This window comes from Musa acuminata, chromosome BXJ2-1 (assembly GCF_036884655.1).
Source record: "Musa acuminata AAA Group cultivar baxijiao chromosome BXJ2-1, Cavendish_Baxijiao_AAA, whole genome shotgun sequence".
Classification (NCBI taxonomy): Eukaryota; Viridiplantae; Streptophyta; class Magnoliopsida; order Zingiberales; family Musaceae; genus Musa; species Musa acuminata.
This window is the reverse complement of record NC_088338.1, coordinates 27142450-27167968: the sequence shown is the minus strand read 5'-3', so window position 1 is coordinate 27167968 and position 25519 is coordinate 27142450. Positions and strand designations below refer to the sequence as shown.

The window sequence follows — 25519 nt, the reverse complement described above, 5'->3', positions numbered from 1 at the left end:
GAAATCCCTATTGCAAGCTCTCTCCGAGCCCTAGCCCGACGAATGCGTATCGGTCACGGCAAGCGCGTGCCGAAACCATCGGCACTTTCTAGAACGATCTCGGAATCGCTATTGCGACCCCAATCAGGAAAGTTTTCTCCGAGCCCCTCGATACTGACAGCGTAGCGGTCACAGCAAATTTCCAGCCCCAAAACAATCGTCTCGGAGCTCTACGGGAGATGTTTCGTATCCCGGGATGCAAAAAGGAGTGCAACACGAGGACTTCCCAGGGGGTCACCCATCCTAGTACTACTCTTGCCCAAGCACGCTTAACTTCGGAGGTTTGATGGGATCCGGTGATTTAGTGCTAGCATTATCGCACCCGTTTCGCATGCTTCGTCCCACGCCTATGTGCACGTCGCGGTAGGCGTATCAACGTCCGGAGCCTCTTGCCCGTCAGGAAACCAATTGCGCTTTCTCGAACGTTCACGAAATCCCTATTGCAAGCTCTCTCCGAGCCCTAGCCCGACGACTGTGTATCGGTCACGGCAATCGCGTGCCGAAACCATCGGCACTCTCTAGAACGATCTCGGAATCGCTATTGCGACCCCAATCCGGAAAGCTCTCTCCGAGTCCCTCGATACTGACAGCGTAGCGGTCACAGCAAATTTCCAGCCCCAAAACCATCGTCTCGGAGCTCTACCAGAGATGTTTCGTATCCCGGGATGCAAAAAGGAGTACAACACGAGGACTTCCCAGGGGGTCACCCATCGTAGTACTACTCTGGCCCAAGCATGCTTAACTTCGGTGTTTTGATGGGATCCGGTGATTTAGTGCTGGCATTATCGCACCCGTTTCACGTGCTTCGTCCCTCGCCTATGTGCACGTCGCGGTCGGCTTATCAACGTCCGCAGCCTTTTGCCCGTCACGAAACCGTCGGCGCTTTCTCGAACGTTCACGAAATCCCTATTGCAAGCTCTCTCCGAGCCCTAGCCCGACGACTGCGTATCGGTCACGGCAAGCGCGTACCGAAACCATCGGCACTCTCTAGAACGATCTCGGAATCGCTATTGCGACCCCAATCAGGAAAGTTCTCTCCGAGCCCCTCGATACTAACAGCGTAGCGGTCACAGCAAATTTCCAGCCCCAAAACAATCGTCTCGGAGCTCTACGGGAGATGTTTCGTATCCCGGGATGCAAAAAGGAGTGCAACACGAGGACTTCCCGGGGGGTCACCCATCCTAGTACTACTCTTTGTTAGGATCGAGAGCACTAAGAGGGGGGGGGTGAATTAGTGCAGCGGATATTTTTCAGCGATTAAAACCAAAAGCTGCGTTCGTTCGATAAAGACTATTTTGATGCAAAAGCCGATTCTAAGATTACTTATGATTAAGTGCAGTTTACGTTTAAACACAATTAGCGTCTAAACGCAGTTTGCGTCTAAATGCATATTGCGTCTAAACTCATATTGCGTCTAAGCACAGTTTGCGTCTTAGCATAGTTTGCGTCTTAGCGCAGATTGCGTCTAAGCGCAGATTGCGTCTAAACGCAGATTGCGTCTAACCGCAGATTGCGTCTAAACACAGTTTGCATCTAGGAGCAGTTTAAGCAGAAGTATAAAGACAATGTGCTGCTGTTGTACAGCTCAAAAAGTAATCTGCAAAAAACATATTTACGTCTAAACGCAGATTTACGTCTAGACGCAGATTTACGTCTAAACGCAGATTTACGTCTTAAACGCAGATTTGCGTCTGAATTTTGAAACTTGTTTGTATACTCGCTAAAGGCAGTATGCAGTTGAAATCAAGACGTAAACGTGAACTGAGATCTGATGATTGTGCGAGGAAAGCCGATTTACGTCTAAATGCAGTTTTACATCTAAATGTTGAAACTCGTTCGTAAAATTGCAGAGGACAGTTTGCAGTTATCACTAGGATCAAAATGTAAGTGTAAACTGCAAAGAAACTCGTTCGTAAAAGCACGGAAGACAGTTCTGCAGAATAAAACGTAAACGTAAACTGTAATGTACGAAAATACGAATTTACGTCTGAATGCAGATTCGGAAGAACAGCACTTAGAACTTGTTCGTGAAAGCGCAGAGAGCAGTAGTAATGAAGGAGGTTTGCAGTAATGATAAAGTGCTCAAAAATAAACGCAAACCAGAGATTTAGAGTGGTTCGGTCAGCCTTGACCTACTCCACTTTTGGCTTCCTCCACCGACGAGGTCGCCGACGTCAACTAGGGGCCTTCCTTCAATAGGCGAAGGCCAAACTTCCCTTTTACAGTTTCTCTCCTTTTGACAGGCTTAGGAGACAACCTTTACAGACCTTTCTCTCCTCACTTTACAACTGAAAACTTGAAGAACAGAAGGAGGAGACTTAAAGGCTTTACAACACTTTTGAGCTCTTAGAATCACAGAAAAGATCAAGATTTCGGTGTAGGTCTGTATCTTTTCAGTGCTGAATGGGTTGGGAATTTATAGGCCCCAACCCAATTCAAATTTGGAGCTCAAAACAATCAAATCCCGGAATTCTGGGATCAGGCGGTTGCACCTCTTGACTGGAGAGGTTGCACCGCCTGGCAGAGCTCGAAGACCGAGCTCAGGCGGTGCCACCTCTCTGCCAGGGAGGTTGCACCGCCCAGTCTTGCTCGAAGACTGAGCTCAGGCGGTGCCACCTCTCTGCCAGGGAGGTTGCACCGCCTAGTCTTGCTCGAATACTGAGCTCAGGCGGTGCCACCTCTCTGCCAGGGAGGTTGCACCGCCCAGTCTTGCTCGAAGACTGAGCTCAGGCGGTACCACCTCCCGGCTGGAGAGGTTGCACCGCCCAGTCTCGCTGGGAAGCCTAGCCCAGGCGGTGCCACCTCCTGGCCTGGGCGGTTGCACCTCCTGGTGCAATCAGGGTCCGAATGGTTCATTCCATTCGGCCCAATTTCAATCTTTCAGGGGCCCAATTGCCCCAAGATTAAGCCAATGGGATCACCTCCCATTTTCCAACTTAATCAATGTGCTAACTACGATTAAATCTAAGACAACTTCTGCAGCTTTGCTTCGGTGCGTCAATCGCTCCTTCCGGCGAGTTTCCGGCGAACTTCCGTCGATCATCCGATGAACCCTCGGTGATGCTCCTGCGGACTTCCGGCAAACTCCTGGACTTTGCGACGATCCATTTGGCAAGTTCCGACGAGCTTCGCTTGGCAAGCTTCTGGACTTCTCGGATCTGTTCTCGCAGAACCTCCGACGACCGTCCGAACTTCCGTCGAACTCTCGAACTCCCAACGTGATCATGAACTTGACTCCGGCGCAACTCCTGCTGCTTGTCTATCTTTCATCGTAGTTAATCCTGCACACTTATCTCAACACATAGATTAGACAACAAATGACAATTGACTTCATCATCAAAATCCGAGATTCAACAATCTCCCCCTTTTTGATGATGACAATCAATTGATAATGGAGTTATCCTTAACTCCCCCTGTCTATATGCCATAGTTGAGATAAGTCAACCTTGAATTCAAGACCTAAGAATTCAAGTGACGTATTGATAAGTTAGATCAGTTAAACTTATCAATACTCCCATCATGATACTCATCATGATGTATCTCTTCAAAGATGATGTCAGAGCTTGACATACATCATCAAGTTTGTATGATAGTGTTTGTAACTATTCATCATGTAGTTTGAACATTATCATATAAAGCTGTGAAACTTATTACATGATGCACACATTTGAAATATTCTAGCAAGTTTTGCATTTGCTTCACATGATAAGATATTAACTCAGGGCATAATGCAAACTTTAGCACATGTTCATATTTCTCTTGGTGATGCAAGGATGATATAATCATAGCAGTGTTTATAGCATCATTCATAGTATTTCTAATCATGGCAGTGTTTATCAATTCATATATATCTCCCCCTTTGTCATCAACAAAAAGCATAGTAACTATGATACCAGAAAATAATAATAGCAAGCTTATAGAGGAATTTTACATAGATTGCTTTAAATACTTCTTCCCCTTTGTGTTATAATCCATTGTAAAGATTTTGCAGGATGGAATACATACACATGAATCACTTCATCAAATCTATTTCAGAAACTCAATTTTCATGAAGGTGTACGAGAAAATCTGTTCCATAAATAAGATGCATTCGGACAAGATTTTGTTACAGATTTTCACATATAATCAAGTGATAATATAGTCCGAAAAAAAAAAATGATTTTAACAAATTTATCTGTTCGGACACATCAACATTCCTAGTTCTCTTCGAATGAAATCAAAACACAAGATTTTCAAAAACTTTTAGTTTCAAAGCACAACATTCTTAATTTGGACACATCACATACCAAACAGTAATGATACCACAAAAATCTGAGATAACTTTTACCACAATAGATGTTTACAGCCAGTACATCAGAAGTGAGTATCATAAGAAGTTTACAACAACAACAGGTGTTCAATAAGTTCATTGATGCGGTGGAAAATTAAAGTGCCTAAACAAGGAGTCAAATTGACTATGAATTTGCTACAGCTCAGATAGGATTTGGTCTTGTCTTTGTTCAATCCGTTCTTGTCTCTGTTCGAATCGATCCATACGAATCCCAATTTCTTCGATGGATGTATGAGTTTGCTCAACTGGATGTGCTTCCTCAAAGGGAAGGGTCGGAAGAGATTGAGTACCCCTAAATACTGGTGTTTCCGGTTCTGGTTCAGATTGAGGGTGATCAGTCCTTCTAGGGAGTCTAACCCAGTTACCGTTTCTATAGTAACATCTTAGTCGGTGAAGTAGATTTTTGTTTATTATGCTGAATCGATCTACTTTCATTACTTCTTCTTTTGGTGATATTAGAATGTCGTAAGCTTTTATTATTTTTGTGATTATACCACCATATGGGAGCATCATATCTTTCTTAGATAATTCTAACATATTTTGTTGAATAAGATAGCCAAGACAGATGTCATGTCCCTTCATGATTGAGTACATAGTTCCTAATTCTAGTTGACTTATTTCATCATGATGGTATTGTTTAGGAAGAATTATACTAGTCATGATATAATGAAGTATCTTAGTGTTCAAGGGCAATAGATGTTCACAACTTTTGGGAACCAATGCTATGTTAGGATTGGCAAAGATTGTTCCTAAGGCTTCAACATAGGATGTTCCAATACTTTCATCATCCCATGATCCTCTAAAGTAGAGTCCTATGCTTTTTATGGGAATGCCTATCATATCACAAATGAACCTATCAGTGATTGAGATGTGTTGTCCCAAAAGATAGGTGGACATCCTTCCTTCATCATCTATTTGTATGTTATTATAAAATAATCTAACAAGCCTAGGATAGATGGGTTCGTTAATCTGCAAGATTGGAAGTAGACCTAGGTTTGCAAACCATTGGATGGTCTCTAAGTCTCTTAGTTCATTTAGATCTACGTATTTTCCCTTACTGATAGATCTAAGTTCGAAAGAGGGAAATTTTTCAGCATGGTATTTCGAATCGAAAAGAGTGAAATCAAACTCTTCTACTAATCTCCTCTTTCCCTTGTCCCTTGAGGATCTTCTAGATCCCATAACTACTGCTGTTTAGAGGGATGATGATGAGCTAGAGTAAATGAAGAACAAAACAGAATTTAAGAGCTTCTTAGAGAGTACCTTTGTGAGATCTTCAAGAAAAGGAAGGATTCTTGATGTTTTGCTCCGAAATGGGAGGTATTTGGAAGGCTTAGAGGAGTGAAATGGGAATGGAGGAGACTTGGAAGAGTAGAGGAGGAAATGGGAGTGAGTTGGGGTCGATTCCATAGCCGGCCCTAGTGTGGGTTTAAAAAGGCAGAGTTGCGGGCGGTTGCACCTCTGGCTGGAGCGGTGCAACCTCTGGCAACCCGTGATAGCTGGAGGTGCAACCGCCAGCTGGAGAGGTGCCACCGCCTGCAGCCAGTGAGCACCTAATATGATTTGATCAGGGAGCCTTTGCCTTGAGGAGAGTTTCAGAGCAAATAATGTTTGTTACATGATTTCGTATGAGTTTTTATCTAAGGAAGAAGCTCTTGTACGATCAAGATAGATCTTTTAACGTGCATACGTATGTTGATAGTTTGTTTGATATCCCTTTTACGATCATAACATATTTAGTTTCATGATACAAGAATTAATTCGTAGATGATAGTGTTAACGGGTTTTGAAGATCAAGGGGGTATGTGAATTTGGATATCATATGTTTCTAATAAGGTTGTATCCAAATCGTATTTGTGATTTCATAACTCCCATTTGTTACTTAAGCGTTGCGAGTTCCTTTTTTAATTCTTGATTTATGACCATCGAGAGTCAAGGAGCAGAATATTATTTCTTGCTCCGGCCTAAAATTTTAATGTTTTTATAGGAAGGGATGATCTTTAGGAACCCATTTGCTTTTGGGTGCCTCATAAATAGATCTACATTTCTTATCATGTTGCATAGAATTTGTCATGGTTCCTTTAGGAACCCAGATTAGTTTGTTTGGACTTATTTTCTTGAATGGACAACAATGTGTCTTGTGTCCAGATTTGCAACAAAAGTTGCACTTGGTTTGGTGTTGAACATGTAAGATGGAGCCTTTTATGAAGGTGGTTGGATTTTGGTGAGGACTTCTCACAAATCCAATTCCGCTCCTTTTTGGAATGTGACCCTTGTTTGCAAGGATCATGTTTAATGACTTGCTACCAACCTCGAATTTCTTCAAGGTGTCCTTGAGTAGCAGGTTTTCTTTTTGCACAGTTTCTAAATCATGACATTTGATACATGAATTTAGACTATCATGATGTTCGACTTTTAGCTTATCAAACTTACATGTAAGACTATCATGCATCTTTTTCAGCAATTTATATTTTCTACTTATACTTTTGCATTCGTCAAATAAGTCATTGAAAGCATTTAATAATTCATCGAAAGATAAATCAGCATCTATTGAATTTGTTACCTCATCTTCGATGGCCATTAAAGCGTAATGAGCAACTTGCTCGGTGTTGGACTCCTCTTCCTCAGATGCGCTCGAATCATCCCATGTTGCTTGGAGCGCCTTCTTCTTTGTTGTTCTTTTCTTGACTTGGGGACAATCACTCTTGTAGTGTACCAGCTTTTTGCATTCATAGCAGATTACTTGGTCCTTTTTGGGTTCAAGTTTATTTTTTGCATCATTCTTAAACTTGTTTCTTTTAAAGAACTTTTTAAACTTTCTTGTTAGAAGTGCCAAGTCATCATCACAGTCCTCATCACTTGAGTTTTCTCTCAAGTGGCATTCTGAAGTTTTGAGTGCCATATCCTTCCTGTTCTTTGGAAGGATGTCTTCTTGCTCTTCATGAGCTTTACAAGTCATTTCGTAGGTCATTAATGACCCGATTAGTTCTTCAAGAGGGAAATTTCGCAGATCTTTTGCCTCTTGAATAGCGGTGACTTTAGGATCCCAACTCTTAGGAAGGGATCTTAGTATCTTATTAACAAGCTCAAAATCCGAAAAGCTCTTTCCGAGTCCTTTTAGACCGTTGACGACATCCGTGAAACGGGTAAACATGTCGCCAATGGTTTCACTCGGTTTCATCCGAAAAAGTTCGAAAGAATGTAACAGCAAATTGATTTTTGACTCTTTTACTCTACTTGTGCCCTCATGGGTCACTTCGAGCGTGTGCCAAATATCAAATGCAGTTTCACAAGTTGAAACACGGTTAAACTCGTTTTTATCAAGTGCACAAAATAAGACATTCATAGCCTTTGCATTAAGAGCGAAAGCCTTCTTCTCCAAATCATTCCAATCGATCATTGGAAGAGAAGACTTTGAAAAACCATTCTCGACAAGATTCCAAAGATCAATGTCCATAGAAATAAGAAAGATTCTCATTCGGGTCTTCCAATAGGTGTAGTCCGTCCCATTAAACATGGGTGGACGTGTAATGGAATGGCCCTCTTGGTTTCCGGCGTAAGCCATCTCTCTTGGGTTTTAATCCTTTTGAGAGTTAACCGGGCTCTGATACCAATTGTTAGGATCGAGAGCACTAAGAGGGGGGGGGTGAATTAGTGCAGCGGATATTTTTCAGCGATTAAAACCAAAAGCTGCGTTCGTTCGATAAAGACTATTTTGATGCAAAAGCCGATTCTAAGATTACTTATGATTAAGTGCAGTTTACGTTTAAACACAGTTAGCGTCTAAACGCAGTTTACGTCTAAATGCAGATTGCGTCTAAACTCATATTGCGTCTAAGCACAGTTTGCGTCTTAGCACAGTTTGCGTCTTAGCGCAGATTACGTCTAAGCGCAGATTACGTCTAAACGCAGATTGCGTCTAACCGCAGATTGCGTCTAAACACAGTTTGCGTCTAGGAGCAGTTTAAGCAGAAGTATAAAGACAATGTGCTGCTGTTGTACAGCTCAAAAAGTAATCTGCAAAAAACAGATTTACGTCTAAACGCAGATTTACGTCTAGACGCAGATTTACGTCTAAACGCAGATTTACGTCTTAAACGCAGATTTGCGTCTGAATTTTGAAACTCGTTTGTATACTCGCAGAAGGCAGTAAGCAGTTGAAATCAAGACGTAAACGTGAACTGAGATCTGATGATTGTGCGAGGAAAGCCGATTTACGTCTAAATGCAGTTTTACGTCTAAATGTTGAAACTCGTTCGTAAATTTGCAGAGGACAGTTTGCAGTTATCACTAGGATCAAAATGTAAGTGTAAACTGCAAAGAAACTCGTTCGTAAAAGCACGGAAGACAGTTCTGCAGAATAAAACGTAAACGTAAACTGTAATGTACGAAAATATGAATTTACGTCTGAATGCAGATTCGGAAGAACAGCACTTAGAACTTGTTCGTGAAAACGTAGAGAGCAGTAGTAATGAAGGAGGTTTGCAGTAATGATAAAGTGCTCAAAAATAAACGCAAACCAGAGATTTAGAGTGGTTCGGTCAGCCTTGACCTACTCCACTTTTGGCTTCCTCCACCGACGAGGTCGCCGACGTCAACTAGGGGCCTTCCTTCAATAGGCGAAGGCCAAACTTCCCTTTTACAGTTTCTCTCCTTTTGACAGGCTTAGGAGACAACCTTTACAGACCTTTCTCTCCTCACTTTACAACTGAAAACTTGAAGAACAGAAGGAGGAGACTTAAAGGCTTTACAACACTTTTGAGCTCTTAGAATCACAGAAAAGATCAAGATTTCGGTGTAGGTCTGTATCTTTTCAGTGCTGAATGGGTTGGGAATTTATAGGCCCCAACCCAATTCAAATTTGGAGCTCAAAACAATCAAATCCCGGAATTCTGGGATCAGGCGGTTGCACCTCTTGACTGGAGAGGTTGCACCGCCTGGCAGAGCTCGAAGACCGAGCTCAGGCGGTGCCACCTCTCTGCCAGGGAGGTTGCACCGCCCAGTCTTGCTCGAAGACTGAGCTCAGGCGGTGCCACCTCTCTGCCAGGGAGGTTGCACCGCCCAGTCTTGCTCGAAGACTGAGCTCAGGCGGTGCCACCTCTCTGCTAGGGAGGTTGCACCGCCCAGTCTTGCTCGAAGACTGAGCTCAGGTGGTACCACCTCCCGGCTGGAGAGGTTGCACCGCCCAGTCTCGCTGGGAAGCCTAGCCCAGGCGGTGCCACCTCCTGGCCTGGGCGGTTGCACCTCCTGGTGCAATCAGGGTCCGAATGGTTCATTCCATTCAGCCCAATTTCAATCTTTCAGAGGCCCAATTGCCCCAAGATTAAGCCAATGGGATCACCTCCCATTTTCCAACTTAATCAATGTGCTAACTACGATTAAATCTAAGACAACTTCTGCAGCTTTGCTTCGGTGCGTCAATCGCTCCTTCCGGCGAGTTTCCGGCGAACTTCCGTCGATCATCCGATGAACCCTCGGTGATGCGCCTGCGGACTTCCGGCAAACTCCTGGACTTTGCGACGATCCATTTGGCAAGTTCCGACGAGCTTCGCTTGGCAAGCTTCTGGACTTCTCGGATCTGTTCTCGCAGAACCTCCGACGACCGTCCGAACTTCCGTCGAACTCTCGAACTCCCAACGTGATCATGAACTTGACTCCGGCGCAACTCCTGCTGCTTGTCTATCTTTCATCGTAGTTAATCCTGCACACTTATCTCAACACATAGATTAGACAACAAATGACAATTGACTTCATCATCAAAATCCGAGATTCAACACTCTTGCCCAAGCACGATTAACTTCGGAGTTCTGATGGGATCCGGTGATTTAGTGCTGGCATTATCGCGCCTATTTCGCGTGCTTCGTCCCTCACCTATGTGCACGTCGCGGTCGGCGTATCAACGTCCGCAGCCTCTTGCCCGTCACGAAACCTTCGGCGCTTTCTCGAACGTTCACGAAGTCCCTATTGCAAGCTCTCTCCGAGCCCTAGCCCGACGACTGCGTATCGGTCACGGCAAGCGCGTGCCGAAACCATCGGCACTTTCTAGAACGATCTCGGAATCGCTATTGCGACCCCAATCAGGAAAGTTATCTCCGAGCCCCTCGATACTGACAGCGTAGCGGTCACAGTAAATTTCCAGCCCCAAAACAATCGTCTCGGAGCTCTACGGGAGATGTTTCGTATCCCGGGATGCAAAAAGGAGTGCAACACGATGACTTCCCAGGGGATCACCCATCCTAGTACTACTCTTGCCCAAGCACGATTAACTTCGGAGTTCCGATGGGATCCGGTGATTTAGTGCTGGCATTATCGGACCCGTTTCGCGTGCTTCGTCCCTCGCCTATGTGCACGTCGCTGTCGGTGCATCAACGTCCGAAGCCTCTTGCCCGTCACGAAACCGTCGGCGCTTTCTCGAACGTTCACGAAATCCCTATTGCAAGCTCTCTTCGAGCCCTAGCCCGACGACTGCGTATCGGTCACGGCAAGCACGTGCCGAAACCATCAGCAGTTTCTAGAACGATCTCAGAATCGCTATTGCGACCCCAATCCGGAAAACTCTCTCCGAGCCCCTCGATACTGACTGCGTAGCGGTCACAGCAAATTTCCAGCCCCAAAACAATCGTCTCGGAGCTCTACGGGAGATGTTTCGTATCCCGGGATGTAAAAAGGAGTGCAACACGAGGACTTCCCAGGGGGTCACCCATCCTAGTACTACTCTGGCCCAAGCACGCATAACTTCGGAGTTCTGATAGGATCCGGTGATTTCGTGCTGGCATTATCGCACCTGTTTCGCGTGCATCGTCCCTCACCTATGTGCACGTCGCGGTCGGCGTATCAAGGTCCGCAGCCTCTTGCCCGTCACGAAACCGTCGGCGCTTTCTCGAACGTTCACGAAATCCCTATTGCAAGCTCTCTCCGAGCCCTAGCCCGACGACTGCGTATCGGTCACGGCAAGCGCGTACCGAAACCATCGGCACTTTCTAGAACGATCTCGGAATCGCTATTGCTACCCCAATCCGGAAAGCTCTCTCCGAGCCCCTCGATACTGACAGCGTAGCGGTCATAGCAAATTTCCAGCAACAAAACAATCGTCTCGGAGCTCTATGGGAGATGTTTCGTATCCCGGGATGCAAAAAGGAGTGCAACACGAGGACTTCCCTGGGGGTCACCCATCGTAGTACTACTCTGGCCCAAGCACGCTTAACTTCGTTGTTTTGATGGGATCCGGTGATTTAGTGCTGGCATTATCGCACCCATTTCGCGTGCTTCGTCCCTCGCCTATGTGCACGTCGCGGTCGGCGTATCAACGTCCGGAGCCTCTTGCCCGTCACGAAACCATCGTCGCTTTCTCGAACGTTCACGAAATCCCTATTGCAAGCTCTCTCCGAGCCCTAGCTCGACGATTGCGTTTCGGTCACGGCAAGCACGTGTCGAAACCATCGGCACTTTCTAGAACGATCTCGGAATCACTATTGCGACCCCAATCCGAAAAGCTCTCTCCGAGCCCCTCGATACTGACAGCGTAGCGGTCACAGCAAATTTCCAGCCCCAAAACAATCGTCTCAGAGCTCTACGGGAGATGTTTCGTATCCCGGGATGCAAAAAGGAGTGCAACACGAGAACTTCCCAGGGGGTCACCCATCCTAGTACTGCTCTTGCCCAAGCACGCTTAACTTTGGAGTTTTGATGGGATCCGGTGATTTAGTGCTAGCATTATCGCACCCGTTTCGCATGCTTCGTTCCTCGCCTATGTGCACGTCGCGGTAGGCGTATCAACGTCCGGAGCCTCTTGCCCGTCAGGAAACCATCGGCGCTTTCTCGAACGTTCACGAAATCCCTATTGCAAGCTCTCTCCGAGCCCTAGCCCGACGATTGTGTATCGGTCATGGCAATCGCGTGCCGAAACCATCGGCACTTTCTAGAACGATCTCGGAATCGCTATTGCGACCCCAATCCGGAAAGCTCTCTCCGAGCCCCTCGATACTGACAGCGTAGCGGTCACAGCAAATTTCCAGCCCCAAAACCATCGTCTCGGAGCTCTACGGGAGATGTTTCGTATCCCGGGATGCAAAAAGGAGTGCAAAACGAGGACTTCCCAGGGGGTCACCCATCGTAGTACTACTCTGGCCCAAGCACGCTTAACTTCGTTGTTTGGATGGGATCCGGTGATTTAGTGCTGGCATTATCGCACCCGTTTCGCGTGCTTCGTCCCTCGCATATGTGCACGTCGCGGTCGGCGTATCAACGTCCGGAGCCTCTTGCCCGTCAGGAAACCGTCGGCGCTATCTCGAACGTTCACGAAATCCCTATTGCAAGCTCTCTCCGAGCCCTAGCCCGACGACTGCGTATCGGTCACGGCAAGCGCGTGCCGAAACCATCGGCACTTTCTAGAACGATCTCGGAATCGCTATTGCGACCCCAATCAGGAAAGTTCTCTCCGAGCCCCTCGATACAGACAGCGTAGCGGTCACAGCAAATTTCCAGCCCCAAAACAATCGTCTCGGAGCTCTACGGGAGATGTTTCGTATCTCGGGATGCAAAAATGAGTGCAACACGAGGACTTCCCTGGGGGTCACCCATCGTAGTACTACTCTAGCCCAAGCACGCTTCACTTCGTTGTTTTGATGGGATCCGGTGATTTAGTGTTGGCATTATCGCACCCGTTTTGCCTGCTTCGTCCCTCGCATATGTGCACGTCGCGGTTGTCGTATCAACGTCCGGAGCCTCTTGCCCGTCAGGAAACCGTCGGCGCTTTCTCGAACGTTCACGAAATCCCTATTGCAAGCTCTCTCCGAGCCCTAGCCCGACGATTGCGTATCGGTCACGGCAAGCACTTGCCGAAACCATCGGCACTTTGTAGAACGATCTCGGAATCGCTATTGCGACCCTAATCAGGAAAGTTCTCTCCGAGCCCCTCGATACTTACAGCGTAGCGGTCACAGCAAATTTCCAGCCCCAAAACAATTGTCTCGGAGCTCTACGGGAGATGTTTCGTATCCCGGGATGCAAAAAGGTGTGCAACACGAGGACTTCCCAGGGGGTCACCCATCCTAGTAATACTTTTGCCCAAGCACGATTAACTTCGGAGCTCCGATGGGATCCGGTGATTTAGAGCTGGCATTATCGCACCCGTTTCGCGTGCTTCGTCCCTCGCCTATGTGCACGTCGTTGTCGGTGCATCAACGTCCGAAGCCTCTTGCCCGTCACGAAACCGTCGGCGCTTTCTCGAACGTTCACGAAATCCCTATTGCAAGCTCTCTCCGAGCCCTAGCCCGACGACTGTGTATCGGTCACGGCAAGCACATGCTGAAACCATCGGCAGTTTCAAGAATGATCTCGGAATCGCTATTGCGACCCCAATCCGGAAAGCTCTCTCCGAGCCCCTCGATACTGACTGCGTAGCGGTCACAGCAAATTTCCAGCCCCAAAACAATCGTCTCGGAGCTCTACGGGAGATGTTTCGTATCCCGGGATGCAAAAAGGAGTGCAACACGAGGACTTCCCAAGGGGTCACCCATCCTAGTACTACTCTGGCCCAAGCACGCTTAACTTCGGAGTTTCGATGGGATCCGCTGATTTAGTGCTGGCATCATCGCACCCGATTCGCGTGCTTGGTCCCTCGCCTATGTGCACGTCGCTGTCGGCGTATCAACGTCCGGAGCCTCTTGCCCATCACGAAACCGTCGGCGCTTTCTCGAACGTTCACGAAATCCCTATTGTAAGCTCTCTCCGAGCCCTAGCCCGACGACTGCGTATCGGTCATGGCAAGCACGTGCCGAAACCATCGGCACTTTCTAGAACGATCTCGGAATCGCTATTGCGACCCCAATCCGGAAAGCTCTCTCCGAGCCCCTCGATACTGACAGCGTAGCGGTCACAGCAAATTTCCAGCCCCAAAACAATCGTCTCGGAGCTCTACGGGAGATGTTTCGTATCCCGGGATGCAAAAAGGAGTGCAACACGAGGACTTCCCAGGGGGTCACCCATCCTAGTACTACTCTTGCCAAAGCACGCTTAACTTCGGAGTTTTCATGGGATCCGGTGATTTAGTACTAGCATTATCGCACCCGTTTCGCATGCTTCGTTCCTCCCCTATGTGCACCTCGCGGTAGGCGTATCAACGTCCGGAGCCTCTTGCCCGTCAGGAAACCATCGGCGCTTTCTCGAACATTCACGAAATCCCTATTGCAAGCTCTCTCCGAGCCCTAGTCCGACGACTGTGTATCGGTCACGGCAATCGCGTGCCGAAACCATCGGCACTTTCTAGAACGATCTCGGAATCGCTATTGCGACCCCAATCCGTAAAGCTCTCTCCGAGCCCCTCGATACTGACAATGGAGCGGTCACAGCAAATTTTCAGCCCCAAAACCAACGTCTCGGAGCTCTACGGGAGATGTTTCGTATCCCGGGATGCAAAAAGGATTGCAACACGAGGACTTCCCTGGGGGTCACCCATCGTAGTACTACTCTGGCCCAAGCACGCTTAACTTCGTTGTTTTGATGGGATCCGGTGATTTAGTGCTGGCATTATCGCACCCGTTTCGCGTGCTTCGACCCTCGCATATGTGCACGTCGCGGTCGGCGTATCAACGTCCGGAGCCTCTTGCCCGTCAGGAAACCGTCGGCGCTTTCTCGAACGTTCACGAAATCCCTATTGCAAGCTCTCTCCGAGCCCTAGCCTGACGACTGCGTATCGGTCACGGCAAGCACGTGCCGAAACCATCGGCAGTTTCAAGAACGATCTCGGAATCGCTATTGCGACCCCAATCCGGAAAGCTCTCTCCGAGCCCCTCGATACTGACTGCGTAGCGGTCACAGCAAATTTCCAGCCCCAAAACAATTGTCTCGGAGCTCTACGGGAGATGTTTCGTATCCCGGGATGCAAAAAGGAGTGCAACACGAGGACTTCCCAGGGGGTCACCCATCCTAGTACTACTCTGGCCCAAGCACGCTTAACTTCGGAGTTTCGATGGAATCCGTTGATTTAGTGCAGGCATTATCGCACCCGTTTCGCGTGCTTGGTCCCTCGCCTATGTGCACGTCGCTGTCGGCGTATCAACGTCCGGAGCCTCTTGCCCGTCAGGAAACCGTCGGCGCTTTCTCGAACGTTCACGAAATCCCTATTGTAAGCTCTCTCCGAGCCCTAGCCCGACGACTGCGTATCGGTCATGGCAAGCACGTGCCGAAACCATCGGCACTTTCTAGAACGATCTCGGAATCGCTATTGCGACCCCAATCCGGAAAGCTCTCTCCGAGCCCCTCGATACTGATAGCGTAGCGGTCACAGCAAATTTCCAACCCCAAAACAATCGTCTCGGAGCTCTACGGTAGATGTTTCGTATCCCGGGATGCAAAAAGGAGTGCAACACGAGGACTTCCCAGGGGGTCACCCATCCTAGTACTACTCTGGCCCAAGCACGCTTAACTTCGGAGTTTTGATGGGATCCGGTGATTTAGTGCTAGCATTATCGCACCCGTGTCGCATACTTCGTCCCTCGCCTATGTGCACGTCGCGGTAGGCGTATCAACGTCCGGAGCCTCTTGCCCGTCAGGAAACCATCGGCGCTTTCTCGAACGTTCACGAAATCCCTATTGCAAGCTCTCTCCGAGCCATAGACCGACGACTGTGTATCGATCACGACAATAGCGTGCCGAAACCATCGGCACTTTCTAGAACGATCTAGGAATCGCTATTGCGACCCCAATCCGGAAAGCTCTCTCCGAGCCCCTCGATACTGACAGCGTAGCGGTCACAGCAAATTTCCAGCCCCAAAACCATCGTCTCGGAGCTTTACGGGAGATGTTTCGTATCCCGGGATGCAAAAAGGAGTGCAACACGAGGACTTCCCAGGGGGTCACCCATCATAGTACTACTCTGGCCCAAGCACGCTTAACTTCGTTGTTTTGATGGGATCCGGTGATTTAGTGCTGGCATTATCGCACCCGTTTCGCGTGCTTCGTCCCTCGCATATGTGCACGTCGCGGTCGGCGTATCAACGTCCGGAGCCTCTTGCCCGTCAGGAAACCGTCGGCGCTATCTCGAACGTTCACGAAATCCCTATTGCAAGCTCTCTCCGAGCCCTAGCCCGACGACTGCGTATTGGTCATGGCAAGCGCGTGCCGAAACCATCGGCACTTTCTAGAACGATCTCGGTATCGCTATTGCGACCCCAATCAGGAAAGTTCTCTCCGAGCCCCTCGATACTGACAGCGTTGCGTTCACAGCAAATTTCCAGCCCCAAAACAATCGTCTCGGAGCTCTACGGGAGATGTTTCGTCTCCCGGGATGCAAAAAGGAGTGCAACACGAGGACTTCCCAGGGTGTCACCCATCCTAGTACTACTCTTGCCCAAGCACGCTTAACTTCGGAGTTTTGATGGGATCCGGTGATTTAGTGCTAGCATTATCGCACCCGTTTCGCATGCTTCGTTCCTCCCATATGTGCACGTCGCGGTAGGCGTATCAACGTCCGGAGCCTCTTGCCCGTCAGGAAACCATCGGCGCTTTCTCGAACATTCACGAAATCCCTATTGCAAGCTCTCTCCGAGCCCTAGTCCGACGACTGTGTATCGGTCACGGCAATCGCGTGCCGAAACCATCGGCACTTTCTAGAACGATCTCGGAATCGCTATTGCGACCCCAATCCGGAAAGCTCTCTCCGAGCCCCTCGATACTGACAACGTAGCGGTCACAGTAAATTTCCAGCCCCAAAACCATCGTCTCGGAGCTCTACGGGAGATGTTTCGTATCCCGGGATGCAAAAAGGATTGCAACACGAGGACTTCCCAGGGGGTCACCCATCGTAGTACTACTCTGGCCCAAGCACGCTTAACTTCGTTGTTTTGATGGGATCCGGTGATTTAGTGCTGGCATTATCGCACCCGTTTCGCGTGCTTCGTCCCTCGCATATGTGCACGTCGCGGTCGGCGTATCAACGTCCGGAGCCTCTTGCCCGTCAGGAAACCGTCGGCGCTTTCTCGAACGTTCACGAAATCCCTATTGCAAGCTCTCTCCGAGCCCTAGCCCGACGACTGCGTATCGGTCACGGCAAGCACGTGCCGAAACCATCGGCAGTTTCAAGAACGATCTCGGAATCGCTATTGCGACCCCAATCCGGAAAGCTCTCTCCGAGCCCCTCGATACTGACTGTGTAGCGGTCACAGCAAATTTCCAGCCCCAAAACAATCGTCTCGGAGCTCTACGGGAGATGTTTCGTATCCCGGGATGCAAAAAGGAGTGCAACACGAGGACTTCCCAGGGGGTCACCCATCCTAGTACTACTCTGGCCCAAGCACGCTTAACTTCGGAGTTTCGATGGAATCCGTTGATTTAGTGCAGGCATTATCGCACCCGTTTCGCGTGCTTGGTCCCTCGCCTATGTGCACGTCGCTGTCGGCGTATCAACGTCCGGAGCCTCTTGCCCGTCACGAAACCGTCGGCGCTTTCTCGAACGTTCACGAAATCCCTATTGTAAGCTCTCTCCGAGCCCTAGCCCGACGACTGCGTATCGGTCATGGCAAGCACGTGCCGAAACCATCGGCACTTTCTAGAACGATCTCGGAATCGCTATTGCGACCCCAATCCGGAAAGCTCTCTCCGAGCCCCTCGATACTGATAGCGTAGCGGTCACAGCAAATTTCCAGCCCCAAAACAATCGTCTCTGAGCTCTACGGTAGATGTTTCGTATCCCGGGATGCAAAAAGGAGTGCAACACGAGGACTTCCCAGGGGGTCACCCATCCTAATACTACTCTGGCCCAAGCACGCTTAACTTCGGAGTTTTGATGGGATCCGGTGATTTAGTGCAAGCATTATCGCACCCGTGTTGCATACTTCGTCCCTCGCCTATGTGCACGTCGCGGTAGGCGTATCAACGTCCGGAGCCTCTTGCCCGTCAGGAAACCATCGGCGCTTTCTCGAACGTTCACGAAATCCCTATTGCAAGCTCTCTCCGAGCCATAGACCGACGACTGTGTATCGATCACGGCAATAGCGTGCCGAAACCATCGGCACTTTCTAGAACGATCTAGGAATCGCTATTGCGACCCCAATCCGGAAAGCTCTCTCCGAGCCCCTCGATACTGACAGCGTAGCGGTCACAGCAAATTTCCAGCCCCAAAACCATCGTCTCGGAGCTTTACGGGAGATGTTTCGTATCCCGGGATGCAAAAAGGAGTGCAACACGAGGACTTCCCAGGGGGTCACCCATCATAGTACTACTCTGGCCCAAGCACGCTTAACTTCGTTGTTTTGATGGGATCCGGTGATTTAGTGCTGGCATTATCGCACCCGTTTCGCGTGCTTCGTCCCTCGCATATGTGCACGTCGCGGTCGGCGTATCAACGTCCGGAGCCTCTTGCCCGTCAGGAAACCGTCGGCGCTATCTCGAACGTTCACGAAATCCCTATTGCAAGCTCTCTCCGAGCCCTAGCCCGACGACTGCGTATTGGTCATGGCAAGCGCGTGCCGAAACCATCGGCACTTTCTAGAACGATCTCGGTATCGCTATTGCGACCCCAATCAGGAAAGTTCTCTCCGAGCCCCTCGATACTGACAGCGTAGCGTTCACAGCAAATTTCCAGCCCCAAAACAATCGTCTCGGAGCTCTACGGGAGATGTTTCGTCTCTCGGGATGCAAAAAGGAGTGCAACACGAGGACTTCCCAGGGGGTCACCCATCCTAGTACTACTCTTGCCCAAGCACGCTTAACTTCGGAGTTTTGATGGGATCCGGTGATTTAGTGCTAGCATTATCGCACCCGTTTCGCATGCTTCGTTCCTCCCATATGTGCACGTCGCGGTAGGCGTATCAACGTCCGGAGCCTCTTGCCCGTCAGGAAACCATCGGCGCTTTCTCGAACATTCACGAAATCCCTATTGCAAGCTCTCTCCGAGCCCTAGTCCGACGACTGTGTATCGGTCACGGCAATCGCGTGCCGAAACCATCGGCACTTTCTAGAACGATCTCGGAATCGCTATTGCGACCCCAATCCGGAAAGCTCTCTCCGAGCCCCTCGATACTGACAACGTAGCGGTCACAGTAAATTTCCAGCCCCAAAACCATCGTCTCGAAGCTCTACGGGAGATGTTTCGTATCCCGGGATGCAAAAAGGATTGCAACACGAGGACTTCCCAGGGGGTCACCCATCGTAGTACTACTCTGGCCCAAGCACGCTTAACTTCGTTGTTTTGATGGGATCCGGTGATTTAGTGCTGGCATTATCGCACCCGTTTCGCGTGCTTCGTCCCTCGCATATGTGCACGTCGTGGTCGGCGTATCAACGTCCGGAGCCTCTTGCCCGTCAGGAAACCGTCGGCGCTTTCTCGAACGTTCACGAAATCCCTATTGCAAGCTCTCTCCGAGCCCTAGCCCGACGACTGAGTATCGGTCACGGCAAGCACGTGCCGAAACCATCGGCAGTTTCAAGAACGATCTCGGAATCGCTATTGCGACCCCAATCCGGAAAGCTCTCTCCGAGCCCCTCGATACTGACTGTGTAGCGGTCACAGCAAATTTCCAGCCCCAAAACAATCGTCTCGGAGCTCTACGGGAGATGTTTCGTATCCCGGGATGCAAAAAGAAGTGCAACACGAGGACTTCCCAGGGGGTCACCCATCCTAGTACTACTCTGGCCCAAGCACGCTTAACTTCGGAGTTTCGATGGGATCCGATGATTTAGTGCTGGCATTATCGCACCCGTTTCGCGTGCTTCGTCCCTCGCATATGTGCATGTCGCGGTCGGCGTATCAACGTCCGGAGCCTCTTGCCCGTCAGGAAACCGTCGGCGCTTTCTCGAACGTTCACGAAATCCCTATTGCAAGCTCTCTCCGAGCCCTAGCCCGGTCACGGCAAACGACTGCGTATCGGTCACGACAAGCGCGTGCCGAAACCATCGGCACTTTCTAGAACGATCTCGGAATCGCTATTGCGACCCCAATCAGGAAAGTTCTCTCCGAGCCCCTCGATACTGACAGCGTAGCGGTCACAGCAAATTTCCAACCCCAAAACAATCGTCTCGGAGCTCTACGGGAGAAGTTTCGTATCCCGGGATGCAAAAAGGAGTGCAACACGAGGACTTCCCAGGGGGTCATTCATACTAGTACTACTCTTGCCCAAGCACGATTAACTTTGGAGTTCTGATGAGATCCGGTGATTTAGTGCTGGCATTATCGCACCCGTTTCGCGTGCTTCGTCCCTCGCCTATGTGCACGTCGCTGTCGGTGCATCAATGTCCGAAGCCTCTTGCCCGTCACGAAACCGTCGGCGCTTTCTTGAACGTTCACGAAATCCCAATTGCAAGCTCACTCCGAGCCCTAGCCCGACGACTGCGTATCGGTCACGGCAAGCACGTGCCGAAACCATCGGCAGTTTCTTGAACGATCTCGGAATCGCTATTGCGACCCCAATCCGGAAAGCTCTCTCCGAGCCCCTCGATACTGACAGCGTAGCGGTCACAGCAAATTTCCAGCCCCAAAACAATCGTCTCGGAGCTCTACGGGAGATGTTTCGTATCCAGGGATGCAAAAAGGAGTGCAACACGAGGACTTCCCAGGGGGTCACCCATCCTAGTACTACTCTGGCCCAAGCACGCTTAACTTTGGAGTTTTGATGGGATCCGGTGATTTAGTGCTAGCATTATCGCACTCGTTTCGCATGCTTCGTCCCTCGCCTATGTGCACGTCGCGGTAGGCGTATCAACGTCCGGAGCCTCTTGCCCGTCAGGAAACCATCGGCGCTTTCTCGAACGTTCACGAAATCCCTATTGCAAGCTCTCTCCGAGCCCTAGTCCGACGACTGTGTATCGGTCACGGCAATCGCGTGCCGAAACCATCGGCACTTTCTAGAACGATCTCGGAATCGCTATTGCGACCCCAATCCGGAAAGCTCTCTCCGAGCCCCTCGATACTGACAACGTAGCGGTCACAGTAAATTTCCAGCCCCAAAACCATCGTCTCGGAGCTCTACGGGAGATGTTTCGTATCCCGGGATGCAAAAAGGATTGCAACACGAGGACTTCCCAGGGGGTCACCCATCGTAGTACTACTCTGGCCCAAGCACGCTTAACTTCGTTGTTTTGATGGGATCCGGTGATTTAGTGCTGGCATTATCGCACCCGTTTCGCGTGCTTCGTCCCTCGCATATGTGCACGTCGTGGTCGGCGTATCAACGTCCGGAGCCTCTTGCCCGTCAGGAAACCGTCGGCGCTTTCTCGAACGTTCACGAAATCCCTATTGCAAGCTCTCTCCGAGCCCTAGCCCGACGACTGCGTATCGGTCACGGCAAGCACGTGCCGAAACCATCGGCAGTTTCAAGAACGATCTCGGAATCGCTATTGCGACCCCAATCCGGAAAGCTCTCTCCGAGCCCCTCGATACTGACTGTGTAGCGGTCACAGCAAATTTCCAGCCCCAAAACAATCGTCTCGGAGCTCTACGGGAGATGTTTCGTATCCCTGGATGCAAAAAGGAGTGCAACACGAGGACTTCCCAGGGGGTCACCCATCCTAGTACTACTCTGGCCCAAGCACGCTTAACTTCGGAGTTTCGATGGGATCCGATGATTTAGTGCTGGCATTATCGCACCCGTTTCGCGTGCTTCGTCCCTCGCATATGTGCATGTCGCGGTCGGCGTATCAACGTCCGGAGCCTCTTGCCCGTCAGGAAACCGTCGGCGCTTTCTCGAACGTTCACGAAATCCCTATTGCAAGCTCTCTCCGAGCCCTAGCCCGGTCACGGCAAACGACTGCGTATCGGTCACGACAAGCGCGTGCCGAAACCATCGGCACTTTCTAGAACGATCTCGGAATCGCTATTGCGACCCCAATCAGGAAAGTTCTCTCCGAGCCCCTCGATACTGACAGCGTAGCGGTCACAGCAAATTTCCAACCCCAAAACAATCGTCTCGGAGCTCTACGGGAGAAGTTTCGTATCCCGGGATGCAAAAAGGAGTGCAACACGAGGACTTCCCAGGGGGTCATTCATACTAGTACTACTCTTGCCCAAGCACGATTAACTTTGGAGTTCTGATGAGATCCGGTGATTTAGTGCTGGCATTATCGCACCCGTTTCGCGTGCTTCGTCCCTCGCCTATGTGCACGTCGCTTTCGGTGCATCAATGTCCGAAGCCTCTTGCCCGTCACGAAACCGTCGGCGCTTTCTTGAACGTTCACGAAATCCCAATTGCAAGCTCACTCCGAGCCCTAGCCCGACGACTGCGTATCGGTCACGACAAGCACGTGCCGAAACCATCGGCAGTTTCTTGAACGATCTCGGAATCGCTATTGCGACCCCAATCCGGAAAGCTCTCTCCGAGCCCCTCGATACTGACAGCGTAGCGGTCACTGCAAATTTCCAGCCCCAAAACAATCGTCTCGGAGCTCTACGGGACATGTTTCGTATCCAGGGATGCAAAAAGGAGTGCAACACGAGGACTTCCCAGGGGGTCACCCATCCTAGTACTACTCTGGCCCAAGCACGCTTAACTTTGGAGTTTTGATGGGATCCGGTGATTTAGTGCTAGCATTATCGCACTCGTTTCGCATGCTTCGTCCCTCGCCTATGTGCACGTCGCGGTAGGCGTATCAACGTCCGGAGCCTCTTGCCCGTCAGGAAACCATCGGCGCTTTCTCGAACGTTCACGAAATCCCTATTGCAAGCTCTCTCCGAGCCCTAGCCCGACGACTGTGTATCGGTCACGACAATCGCGTGCCGAAACCATCGGCACTTTCTAGAACGATCTCGGAATCGCTATTGCGACCCCAATCCGGAAAGCTCTCTCCGAGCCCCTCGATACTGACAGCGTAGCGATCACAGCAAATTTCCAGCCCCAAAGCCATCGTCTCGGAGCTCTACGGGTGATGTTTCGTATCCCGGGATGCAAAAAGGAGTGCAACACGAGGACTTCCTAGGGGGTCACCCATCCTAGTACTACTCTGGCCCAAGCACGCTTAACTTCGGAGTTTTGATGGGATCCGGTGATTTAGTGCTGGCATTATCGCACGCATTTCGCGTGCTTCGTCCCCCGCCTATGTGCACGTCGCGGTCGGCGTATCAACGTCCGGAGCCTCTTGCCCGTCAGGAAACCATCGGCGCTTTCTCGAACGTTCACGAAATCCCTATTGCAAGCTCTCTCCGAGCCCTAGCCCGACGACTGCGTATCGGTCTCGGCAAGCACGTGTCGAAACCATCGGCACTTTCTAGAACAATCTCGGAATCGCTATTGCGACCCCAATCAGGAAAGTTCTCTCCGAGCCCCTCGATACTGACAGCGTAGCGGTCACAGCAAATTTCCAGCCCCAAAACAATCGTCTCGGAGCTCTACGGGAGATGTTTCGTATCCCGGGATGCAAAAAGGAGTGCAACACGAGGACTTCCCAAGGGGTCACCCATCCTAGTACTACTCTTGCCCAAGCACGATTCACTTCGGAGTTCTGATGGGATCCGGTGATTTAGTGCTGGCATTATCGCACCCGTTTTGCGTGCTTCGTCCCTCGCCTATGTGCACGTCGCTGTCGGTGCATCAACGTCCGAAGCCTCTTGCCCGTCACGAAACCGTCGGCGCTTTCTCGAACGTTCACGAAATCCCTATTGCAAGCTCTGTCCGAGCCCTAGCCCGACGAATGCGTATCGGTCACGGCAAGCACGTGCCGAAACCATCGGCAGTTTCTAGAACGATCTCGGAATCGCTATTGCGACCCCAATCAGGAAAGTTCTTTCCGAGCCCCTCGATACTGACAGCGTAGCGGTCACAGCAAATTTCCAGCCCCAAAACCATCGTCTCGGAGCTCTACGGGAGATGTTTCGTATCCCGGGATGCAAAAAGGAGTGCAACACGAGGACTTCCCAGGGGGTCACCCATCCTAGTACTACTCTTGCCCAAGCACGATTAACTTCGGAGTTCCGATGGGATCCGGTGATTTAGTGCTGGCATTATCGCACCCGTTTCGCGTGCTTCGTCCCTCGCCTATGTGCACGTCGTTGTCGGTGCATCAACGTCCGAAGCCTCTTGCCCGTCACGAAACCGTCGGTGCTTTCTCGAACGTTCACGAAATCCCTATTGCAAGCTCTCTCCGAGCCCTAGCCCGACGACTGCGTATCGGTCACGGCAAGCGCGTGCCGAAACAATCGGCACTTTCTAGAACGATCTCGGAATCGCTATTGCGACCCCAATCCGGAAAGCTCTCTCCGAGCCCCTCGATACTGACAGCGTAGCCGTCACAGCAAATTTCCAGCCCCAAAACAATCGTCTCGGAGCTCTACGGGAGATGTTTCGTATCCCGGGATGCAAAAAGGAGTGCAACACGAGGACTTCCCAGGGGGTCACCCATCCTAGTACTACTCTGGCCCTGGCACGCTTAACTTCGGAGTTTCGATGGGATCCGATGATTTAGTGCTGGCATTATCGCACCCGTTTCGCGTGCTTCGTCCCTCGCCTCTGTGCACGTCGCTGTCGGAGTATCAACGTCCGGAGCCTCTTGCCCGTCACGAAACCGTCGGCGCTTTCTCGAACGTTCACGAAATCCCTATTGCAAGCTCTCTCCGAGCCCTAGCCCGACGACTGCGTATCGGTCACGGCAAGCGCGTGCCGAAACAATCGGCACTTTCTAGAACGATCTCGGAATCGCTATTGCGACCCCAATCCGGAAAGCTCTCTCCGAGCCCCTCGATACTGACAGCGTAGCGGTCAGAGCAAATTTCCAGCCCCAAAACAATCGTCTCGGAGCTCTACGGGAGATGTTTCGTATCCCGGGATGCAAAAAGGAGTGCAACACGAGGACTTCCCAGGGGGTCACCCATCCTAGTACTACTCTGGCCCAAGCACGCTTAACTTTGGAGTTTCGATGGGATCCGATGATTTAGTGCTGGCATTATCGCACCCGTTTCGCGTGCTTCGTCCCTCGCCTATGTGCACGTCGCTGTCGGAGTATCAACGTCCGGAGCCTCTTGCCCGTCACGAAACCGTCGGCGCTTTCTCGAACGTTCACGAAATCGCTATTGCAAGCTCTCTCCGAGCCCTAGCCCGACGACTGCGTATCGGCCCCGGCAAGCGCGTGCCGAAACAATCGGCACTTTCTAGAACGATCTCGGAATCGCTATTGCGACCCCAATCCGGAAAGCTCTCTCCGAGCCCCTCGATACTGACAGCGTAGCGG

At 50.3% G+C, this 25519-nt stretch overlaps 23 non-coding genes and 11 pseudogenes across 23 annotated transcripts; all 34 read right to left on the bottom strand.

Annotated features, from left to right (window-relative positions):
* Positions 1–244: 244 nt before the first annotated feature.
* LOC135599536 (5S ribosomal RNA) lies at positions 245–363 on the bottom strand. The gene has a single exon (XR_010481897.1). It is a non-coding gene; the product is annotated as a 5S ribosomal RNA (ribosomal RNA).
* A 350-nt stretch (positions 364–713) lies between these two features.
* LOC135601909 (5S ribosomal RNA) lies at positions 714–832 on the bottom strand (annotated as a pseudogene).
* Positions 833–10567: 9735 nt separating this feature from the next.
* LOC135601585 (5S ribosomal RNA) lies at positions 10568–10686 on the bottom strand. The gene has a single exon (XR_010483875.1). It is a non-coding gene; the product is annotated as a 5S ribosomal RNA (ribosomal RNA).
* Positions 10687–11036: 350 nt separating this feature from the next.
* Positions 11037–11155, bottom strand: LOC135599735 (5S ribosomal RNA). Its single transcript, XR_010482079.1, has one exon. It is a non-coding gene; the product is annotated as a 5S ribosomal RNA (ribosomal RNA).
* Positions 11156–11505: 350 nt separating this feature from the next.
* LOC135602392 (5S ribosomal RNA) lies at positions 11506–11624 on the bottom strand (annotated as a pseudogene).
* Positions 11625–11974: 350 nt separating this feature from the next.
* On the bottom strand, positions 11975–12093 carry LOC135599861 (5S ribosomal RNA). Its single transcript, XR_010482202.1, has one exon. It is a non-coding gene; the product is annotated as a 5S ribosomal RNA (ribosomal RNA).
* A 350-nt stretch (positions 12094–12443) lies between these two features.
* Positions 12444–12562, bottom strand: LOC135602356 (5S ribosomal RNA; annotated as a pseudogene).
* A 350-nt stretch (positions 12563–12912) lies between these two features.
* LOC135604061 (5S ribosomal RNA) lies at positions 12913–13031 on the bottom strand (annotated as a pseudogene).
* A 350-nt stretch (positions 13032–13381) lies between these two features.
* LOC135602364 (5S ribosomal RNA) lies at positions 13382–13500 on the bottom strand (annotated as a pseudogene).
* A 350-nt stretch (positions 13501–13850) lies between these two features.
* LOC135600299 (5S ribosomal RNA) lies at positions 13851–13969 on the bottom strand. Its single transcript, XR_010482624.1, has one exon. It is a non-coding gene; the product is annotated as a 5S ribosomal RNA (ribosomal RNA).
* A 350-nt stretch (positions 13970–14319) lies between these two features.
* LOC135600428 (5S ribosomal RNA) lies at positions 14320–14438 on the bottom strand. The gene has a single exon (XR_010482749.1). It is a non-coding gene; the product is annotated as a 5S ribosomal RNA (ribosomal RNA).
* Positions 14439–14788: 350 nt separating this feature from the next.
* LOC135603157 (5S ribosomal RNA) lies at positions 14789–14907 on the bottom strand (annotated as a pseudogene).
* Positions 14908–15257: 350 nt separating this feature from the next.
* LOC135599790 (5S ribosomal RNA) lies at positions 15258–15376 on the bottom strand. Its single transcript, XR_010482133.1, has one exon. It is a non-coding gene; the product is annotated as a 5S ribosomal RNA (ribosomal RNA).
* A 350-nt stretch (positions 15377–15726) lies between these two features.
* Positions 15727–15845, bottom strand: LOC135602880 (5S ribosomal RNA). Its single transcript, XR_010484048.1, has one exon. It is a non-coding gene; the product is annotated as a 5S ribosomal RNA (ribosomal RNA).
* A 350-nt stretch (positions 15846–16195) lies between these two features.
* Positions 16196–16314, bottom strand: LOC135601708 (5S ribosomal RNA; annotated as a pseudogene).
* Positions 16315–16664: 350 nt separating this feature from the next.
* On the bottom strand, positions 16665–16783 carry LOC135600404 (5S ribosomal RNA). The gene has a single exon (XR_010482726.1). It is a non-coding gene; the product is annotated as a 5S ribosomal RNA (ribosomal RNA).
* Positions 16784–17133: 350 nt separating this feature from the next.
* On the bottom strand, positions 17134–17252 carry LOC135602559 (5S ribosomal RNA; annotated as a pseudogene).
* Positions 17253–17602: 350 nt separating this feature from the next.
* On the bottom strand, positions 17603–17721 carry LOC135599789 (5S ribosomal RNA). The gene has a single exon (XR_010482132.1). It is a non-coding gene; the product is annotated as a 5S ribosomal RNA (ribosomal RNA).
* Positions 17722–18071: 350 nt separating this feature from the next.
* On the bottom strand, positions 18072–18190 carry LOC135600173 (5S ribosomal RNA). The gene has a single exon (XR_010482500.1). It is a non-coding gene; the product is annotated as a 5S ribosomal RNA (ribosomal RNA).
* Positions 18191–18540: 350 nt separating this feature from the next.
* LOC135601707 (5S ribosomal RNA) lies at positions 18541–18659 on the bottom strand (annotated as a pseudogene).
* Positions 18660–19009: 350 nt separating this feature from the next.
* Positions 19010–19128, bottom strand: LOC135601643 (5S ribosomal RNA). The gene has a single exon (XR_010483905.1). It is a non-coding gene; the product is annotated as a 5S ribosomal RNA (ribosomal RNA).
* A 350-nt stretch (positions 19129–19478) lies between these two features.
* Positions 19479–19597, bottom strand: LOC135602558 (5S ribosomal RNA; annotated as a pseudogene).
* A 350-nt stretch (positions 19598–19947) lies between these two features.
* Positions 19948–20066, bottom strand: LOC135600305 (5S ribosomal RNA). The gene has a single exon (XR_010482630.1). It is a non-coding gene; the product is annotated as a 5S ribosomal RNA (ribosomal RNA).
* A 360-nt stretch (positions 20067–20426) lies between these two features.
* On the bottom strand, positions 20427–20545 carry LOC135601587 (5S ribosomal RNA). Its single transcript, XR_010483877.1, has one exon. It is a non-coding gene; the product is annotated as a 5S ribosomal RNA (ribosomal RNA).
* Positions 20546–20895: 350 nt separating this feature from the next.
* LOC135599756 (5S ribosomal RNA) lies at positions 20896–21014 on the bottom strand. Its single transcript, XR_010482099.1, has one exon. It is a non-coding gene; the product is annotated as a 5S ribosomal RNA (ribosomal RNA).
* A 350-nt stretch (positions 21015–21364) lies between these two features.
* On the bottom strand, positions 21365–21483 carry LOC135602557 (5S ribosomal RNA; annotated as a pseudogene).
* A 350-nt stretch (positions 21484–21833) lies between these two features.
* Positions 21834–21952, bottom strand: LOC135599806 (5S ribosomal RNA). Its single transcript, XR_010482149.1, has one exon. It is a non-coding gene; the product is annotated as a 5S ribosomal RNA (ribosomal RNA).
* A 360-nt stretch (positions 21953–22312) lies between these two features.
* Positions 22313–22431, bottom strand: LOC135601586 (5S ribosomal RNA). Its single transcript, XR_010483876.1, has one exon. It is a non-coding gene; the product is annotated as a 5S ribosomal RNA (ribosomal RNA).
* Positions 22432–22781: 350 nt separating this feature from the next.
* Positions 22782–22900, bottom strand: LOC135599755 (5S ribosomal RNA). Its single transcript, XR_010482098.1, has one exon. It is a non-coding gene; the product is annotated as a 5S ribosomal RNA (ribosomal RNA).
* A 350-nt stretch (positions 22901–23250) lies between these two features.
* Positions 23251–23369, bottom strand: LOC135604480 (5S ribosomal RNA). Its single transcript, XR_010484230.1, has one exon. It is a non-coding gene; the product is annotated as a 5S ribosomal RNA (ribosomal RNA).
* Positions 23370–23719: 350 nt separating this feature from the next.
* Positions 23720–23838, bottom strand: LOC135599946 (5S ribosomal RNA). The gene has a single exon (XR_010482283.1). It is a non-coding gene; the product is annotated as a 5S ribosomal RNA (ribosomal RNA).
* A 350-nt stretch (positions 23839–24188) lies between these two features.
* On the bottom strand, positions 24189–24307 carry LOC135599702 (5S ribosomal RNA). The gene has a single exon (XR_010482047.1). It is a non-coding gene; the product is annotated as a 5S ribosomal RNA (ribosomal RNA).
* A 350-nt stretch (positions 24308–24657) lies between these two features.
* Positions 24658–24776, bottom strand: LOC135600045 (5S ribosomal RNA). The gene has a single exon (XR_010482379.1). It is a non-coding gene; the product is annotated as a 5S ribosomal RNA (ribosomal RNA).
* Positions 24777–25126: 350 nt separating this feature from the next.
* Positions 25127–25245, bottom strand: LOC135600494 (5S ribosomal RNA). The gene has a single exon (XR_010482815.1). It is a non-coding gene; the product is annotated as a 5S ribosomal RNA (ribosomal RNA).
* Positions 25246–25519: the final 274 nt, after the last annotated feature.